The sequence below is a fragment of the Pinus tabuliformis genome, chromosome 5_1 (genome assembly GCF_031772625.1).
Source record: "Pinus tabuliformis cultivar Carrire ecotype Pingquan chromosome 5_1, CPIR1, whole genome shotgun sequence".
In the NCBI taxonomy this organism is placed as follows: Eukaryota; Viridiplantae; Streptophyta; class Pinopsida; order Pinales; family Pinaceae; genus Pinus; species Pinus tabuliformis.
In genome coordinates, this window is record NC_142305.1 from 628,896,427 (window position 1) to 628,903,181 (window position 6,755).

Below are 6,755 nucleotides of genomic sequence, written 5' to 3' on the forward strand. Positions count from 1 at the left end.
TTTGGCGGGGTTCTTAGATTCTTTTTATCCCTTGTTCACCAAGTTTGTTCCAATTTTAATTTCTCTCATGAGACTTGAAGTATAACATCCTCCATGCCCACCCTTGTTTCGATGCAATGATGATGATTCTATATACCTTTGAGGAAGAGCTCTTGTTTTTTCATGAGGGGATGACTTATTTTGTTTTTATTATCTCGTTCCCTTTTCTCACCTTCCAAATAACACTTCCAAGGCTTATCCCTTGTCTCTTTAGTCTAGTATCATATCTTCTTCAAAGTTTGCTTCCTCTCCTTATTACTTAAAAGTTTGTGTGACTAGGTAAGACTTATCAAAACTTACTTTTATTTTTATTTTAATACATGATCATCCTCAATGGAACTCCACATGGGCTTCCCACTTTGTCATGTCTCTGTTGTTCTCAACTAGCTTAGAGGAGCTCTAACTCTCCCTCTCCTATCCCTTATTCCCTTACCATCCAAACAATTGATGTAGCTCTCTCCTCTATCATTCATATTTCAATAGTGCTCTAACACAATTTTTCTTATCTGTAAGTATTTTCAATAAGGATATAATAAGTCAAACTAAAACTAGACTTGAATAATCCCTTTATAGGACCAACTTGACCCTCTATTATCTAATATTAATGGCTATATTAAGGGTTGATGGAATTGTACTTCTCCTATGCTTCATTTGTTACTCTCCTTGAGAACTCAAGCGTACTCAAGGTAGTCTCTTTTCCTTCCATCTCTTAAAGCTCTTGGTTGTTTTTCTACTTTGTTCATTTGGTTGGTCTCCTCATGGATCATTATCTTGAGTAGGGCCAAATTAAGAAGATGGAATCTTATGCAACAACCATGTTTCTCCTACAATACATGAGCGTTAAGTGGTCAATTGTAACTACATGGTCACTTTCGTGATCATACTAATAACACCTATTACTCTCTCTACTATTTTGTCCTCACTAATCTAGCCTAGAATAGTCACCTCTTTCCTCCACTCAATAAGGTCACCCTAGTTTTTCCACCTCCCTTAACTTGCCCTTTATACATCTAACCTATCATATTCAACTCCTTCATCCTTGATTACTAATATGTGCCTATCTAGAATAGGGAGTGCATTATGTGTTTCAACCCCATACTAGATTCATGTGTAACTTGCCCAATGACAAAATAATACCTCTCAATTACTACTTTAATGTGATGAACATTTCCTTGTAATACCCTTCACATTATTATCATAAATTTGGGGCCTTACTAGGATGTCTAACACTTTGGCGGGGTTCTTAGATTTTTTTTATCCCTTGTTCACCAAGTTTGACTCATTTTGGAAATTTTCTTGGGTAATTCCTACATTTATGGATCTAATTATGGGTGCAAACCTATTATTAGACCATAGTTACTTAGAATACCTCATTTTAAGCCCATGGAAATCCAAATCTATTTTGTACTTGTTATTTATGGGGTCAAGTGAGTCAAGCCTCATTAACCCTTAGCAAGTATTGCACTGCAAACTCCGTGGAGGTGACATGCCTGTCATTCATGGCATGCACAATAGAGGATGAATTTAGTGGTACAAACTACCATATAATCTTACCAAAACTACACCAAAAAATCAACAAATAATCTTACCAAACCTACACGATAAAGTAAACATAAATGGTACAATTATTCGATATGAGAACACAGAACATACACCTACACAATGACTTTGTTTCTACTGTGTAAATGTTTTTTATGTGAAAAATTAATACCACGTAAATGCTTTTATGTAAAAAATTAATACCACATTGGTTGAGAGATATCACATCAACGATAAAAAAAATTAATATATACCATGGTATTTCTACACTGAGAATAGGCATGGGAATAACCATAAGGTAGTGTTTCTTTTTACTAACATAAATTGATTGTGATGTGACTATGATATGGTTTTCAAGACTTTCAACTTCAAAGAAAATTTTAATATATAATTTTCAATTTTTAAATTTAAACACAATACCTGTTGCACCCTAAGGTGAGTGGCTTAAATACCATATGTGATATTAAGCTATGCTTTTTCTCATGATTTTACAGAAAGATTAATTTATTACCAAAAAAATGGCTAGTTTATTAATTTAAGAAAATTAAAAGATAATAAACCAAAACTGATTTATGGTAGAGTGATCATATTTGTGGTGAATTTTGTTGATGGTTGAGTCCTAAACTGTTATGACGGGAAATCTATTGGACATGTTTAGTTCCAACGAAGACGTGAGATTTAGGAATGTATTGGGTATTCCTCCATTAAAGCGAATTTCATTGAGCTCCAGAGTCTTCAATCACATCAAATTCCCCAACAAAAGAGGTATTGAAGTTGAGATCATGATCACTGAAGAGGGTATCACTCTGCTTAGTGAATTGTGTGACACAACCAATTGTTCTATACTGTGTTGATCGCCCACTTTCAAAGGTATTGAGCCCCTAAATTTGTTGCGAGACAAGTCCACCATCTCTAAATTCCCGCTCTTTATGGAGAACATTGTAGTTATATGCCTCGTGAGGTGATTTAAATGGCAGACTGCATTGCTGAGGTTTTGCAGGTTGCGCCTCTGCTCTGATGACCACATTGAATTCCTCCCACACATATTAAAATTAAATCACACCAAGCCTTTGTAAACCTCACAAATGCCCATTCCTACAAAATTACTAGACAACACCTCCATTTGGTAAAGTTCCCACGTTGCGACAAATCACATATCGAGTCACTGACCGATCAACAACTCTAGGAATGCCATGTGCCAACCAAATTATACACATCAACTATCAACTTGCTCCCAAGTGGTGCAAGATCCACTACCCAAATCAAGGTCTCTAGCTCCGTGAAAATTTGGCTTTAGACAATCTCGGTTGTTCTATTAAAGTGACCTTGCCCATAAATTATGAGAAATCATAGCCATCCAGTTTGATCTTGGTCCTCCGATATGGAAAATTTGTCATTTGATCAAAACAATCTTGATCGTCAAATCTGAGATCTTGAACCTTCGATAATGGCAATCTCAGCTATTCAATCAAAGCGATCGTGACCGTCAAATCTGAGAAATCGAAGCCATCCGATCTAGTAAATCGTGGCCCTTAGATCTGGACAATCTTAGCCCTCTAATCTAGAAAACCTCATCCATTTGATCATAGCAATATTGATCATCAGATCTGAGAAATCACGATCGTTAAATTTGGGCGATCTTGTCCCTCTAATCAAGACAATCTTGGATGTTCGATCAAAGAAATCTTGACCATCAAATCTGAGAAATTGTGGTCGTCATATCTAGGCGATGTTGGTCGTCTGGTATGGACAATCTCGGTCGTTCGATCAAAGCAATCTGGACTGCCAAATCTGAAAAATCATGGACGTTCAATATGGTAAAGCGTGGTCGTTAGATTTGGGTGATCTTGGTCGTACGATTTGAGAAATTGCAGCTATCATATCTGGGTCATGCTAGTCGTAAGATCTAGTAGATCTTGGCCGTCCAAATTGAGCGATCATAACTATCAAATATGACAAATCATGGTCGTTAAATCTTGGCTGTCCAATTTGAGGAATTGGAGCCATTAGATTTGGGTCATTCTAGTTGTCTGGTTTGCGCAATCATGGCCATAAAATCTAGTAGATCTTGGCAGTCAAATATGAGCGATCATAGCCATCATGTATGGTAGATCTTGGTTGCCTGATCTAGTAGATCGTGCCCATAGATCTAGGCGATCTTGGCTGTCAGATTTGAGAAATTGTAGATGTCATATCTAGGCCATTCTGGCCATATGATCTAGGCAATCGTGGTCTTCAAATCTAGTAGATCTTAGTCGTCCAATTTAAGCAATCACAAGCATCATATCTAGTAGATCTTGGTTGTCCGATTTGAGAAATTATCGCCGTCAGATCTAGGCCATTATGGTCGTCTGATATGGGCAATCGTGGCTATCAGATTTGGTAGATCTTGGTTGTCCAATTTGAGTAATCGCAGTCATCAGATCTAGTAGATCTTGGCCTTTTGATTTGAAAAATTATAGCCGTGATATCATGGCCATTTTGGACATTTGATATGGGCAATCGTGGCCATTAGATGTAGTAGACCTTGGTTGTACAATTTAAGCGATCACAACCATTAAATCTAGCAAATCTTGGTTGTCCGACCTGTGCAATCTTGGTCGTCCAACTTGAGACATTGTAACCATCGGATTCGGGACATTATGGCCATCCAATCTGGGAAATCGTGGTCGTCGGATCTAGTAGATCTTGGTTGTCCAATTTGAGCGATCACAACCATCAAATCTGGGAGATGTTGGCCATCCAATCTAGAAAATTTTGGCCGTAAGATCTAGATCTTTCTAATCGTACAATCTGAGAAATCGTGGTTGTGAGATTTGGTAGATCTTGATCGTCCGATCTAGGTGATTTTTTCCATCAAATCTAAGCAATTCTACCTATCAGATTTGGGACATCTGGGCCTGCCATGTGACATAAGATTGGGCAATCTAGGGCTCTAGTGGGCATAGCGCTTGCGATTTTTTCCAGTCCTAATCCTAGCATTGCATAGCGCAACGCTTTTTATAGTACATGTATGGTGCTTGTGACTCTCTAGTGTGAATCCATTTCGATTGCCCTGCTTCCTTCCTACAACTTCACACCTTTCCTTTCTAAGGGAATGTGTATATTTCTAAAGCTTATGTTGCAAGAATTTATAGAAGATAAAAGTGGTAAGGCTTAATGCAGTAATGAGAGAAGAGAAATGTGTGTGTGTTTGTTTATCGTATTATCTTGGCAACTCGAAGAGGTGCACACATCAATATTTTTAAATGACTAAAAAATTAGTTCGACCACCTATTTAGGGTGAAAGGATCCTTTCAAAAATAATTAAAACAAATTTTCATTCTTAAAATATTAATGTATATGCTTTTTTAATGGAAAGCTTGTTTGCTTGTTTTTTAATGCATTATTGGTTTCAGCCCTATGGTAGATTATATCTCAACTTTGTTTACACTTTTTGTCATTTTAATAAATGTTCAACCATTTAAAGAATGAAGTGTTGAAATTTGAAACTTTTACTTTTTATACTTTGCTCTTTGTCAGGTTAAGATGGATTATGGATTTATTGTACTTTAAATTGGAACAACTTAGGATGGATTTATTATTAGGTAGAATAAACGAGTAGCTTAAGATGGATTTATTGTTGGTTAGAACAAACCTTAAACTAGCTGAGACAAAAATGACACAAAATAAGTTTTATTTTCCATCAAAAGAATATTAAACTTTTGCTTCCATTTCATCTCTTTAAATTTCTAAAGATGGATCCGTATTATGGCTAAAAAAAAATCATTTCATTATAATTTAAATATTGATCAGTATTGTGAATTAAAAAAAAAAAAAAAACATTTCATTCTAATTTAAAAATGGATCTCTATTGTGGAAAAAAAATTCATTTCATTGTAATTTAAATTTTGTAGATAATTTGTACTAGATTGATTTAACTACAATTTATATTCATATTTTTAAGGGTTTTTTTCTTGAACTTCAATTTTAACTACATTGTAATCTACAATTCAAGATAATGTATATAATTTTTTTTTGTACAATTTGATACAACTGTAATATGCAATAACTTTCCACTTCAAAACAAATATATTCATTCATAATACTCTAATCGCACTTGTCGGAGAAATGTAAGATTTTAGCACTTCAGGGTACAACTTTGTATAAATTTTAGAGAGACAAATAAAATCATTTCAAAACACAGTTTAATCATGTAGACTTTCCAATCCAAAGCAAAAACATTCATTCATAATATTGAAAATTTTGATCACAATTCTCAAAAAAATATAAGATTGCAAAACCAGAAAATAATGTTTACATAAATCAATCAGTTTAACATGTGAACTTTCAAATCCAAAGCAAAGACATTCATTCATAATAGCCAAAATCTCTATCACAATTCTCAGAAATTAGGGTAAAAACTTGACCTCATAATACAATTTATCATGTGAAATTTTTGATTTATTAAATCTCATTTTATCATGTAAAATTTGTGATATATTAAATCTCACTTTATCATGTGGAATTTGTGATATAATAAATCATAAAGAGAAGAGAACTAAAATGCATTCATTCATAATATCCAAAATTTCAATCACCCAAAGGTAGTGTCATGAATAATTTCAATCACCCAAAGATAATGTCATGCATAAATCAATTATATGATAATTTAAGGCAAAAACTAAACCATTTCAAAATAAACTTTATCATAAAAATTTACAATATGTTAAATATCCCAAAGAAGAGAATCACAATTTACAAGTGGCATCAATTAATTTATCTACCAACCATATTAAAAAATCATTAGTTTACCAACTCATCATTCAATCTTAAAAAATCATTTTAATTACACAAATCTAAATTAATCTAGTAAAACATCCATTTAAAAACTTCAGATAAAAATAAAAAATAATTGTATATACAATAATATTCAAATTAAAAATGAATAAACACATTGCTCCAACTAAAAAATCAATAATAGTTATATATACAACATTATTATTCAAATTAAAAATTCATAAATTCATAAACACATTGCTCCAATTATAAAATTATGATTACATATTAAGTCATTTCCACATCCTATTTACTGCATTCTATTGCAAAAAAATTGTTCCAATTATAAAATTATGATTACATATTAAGTCATTTCCACGTCCTATTTTCCTGCATTCTATTGCAAAAATATATGTGGG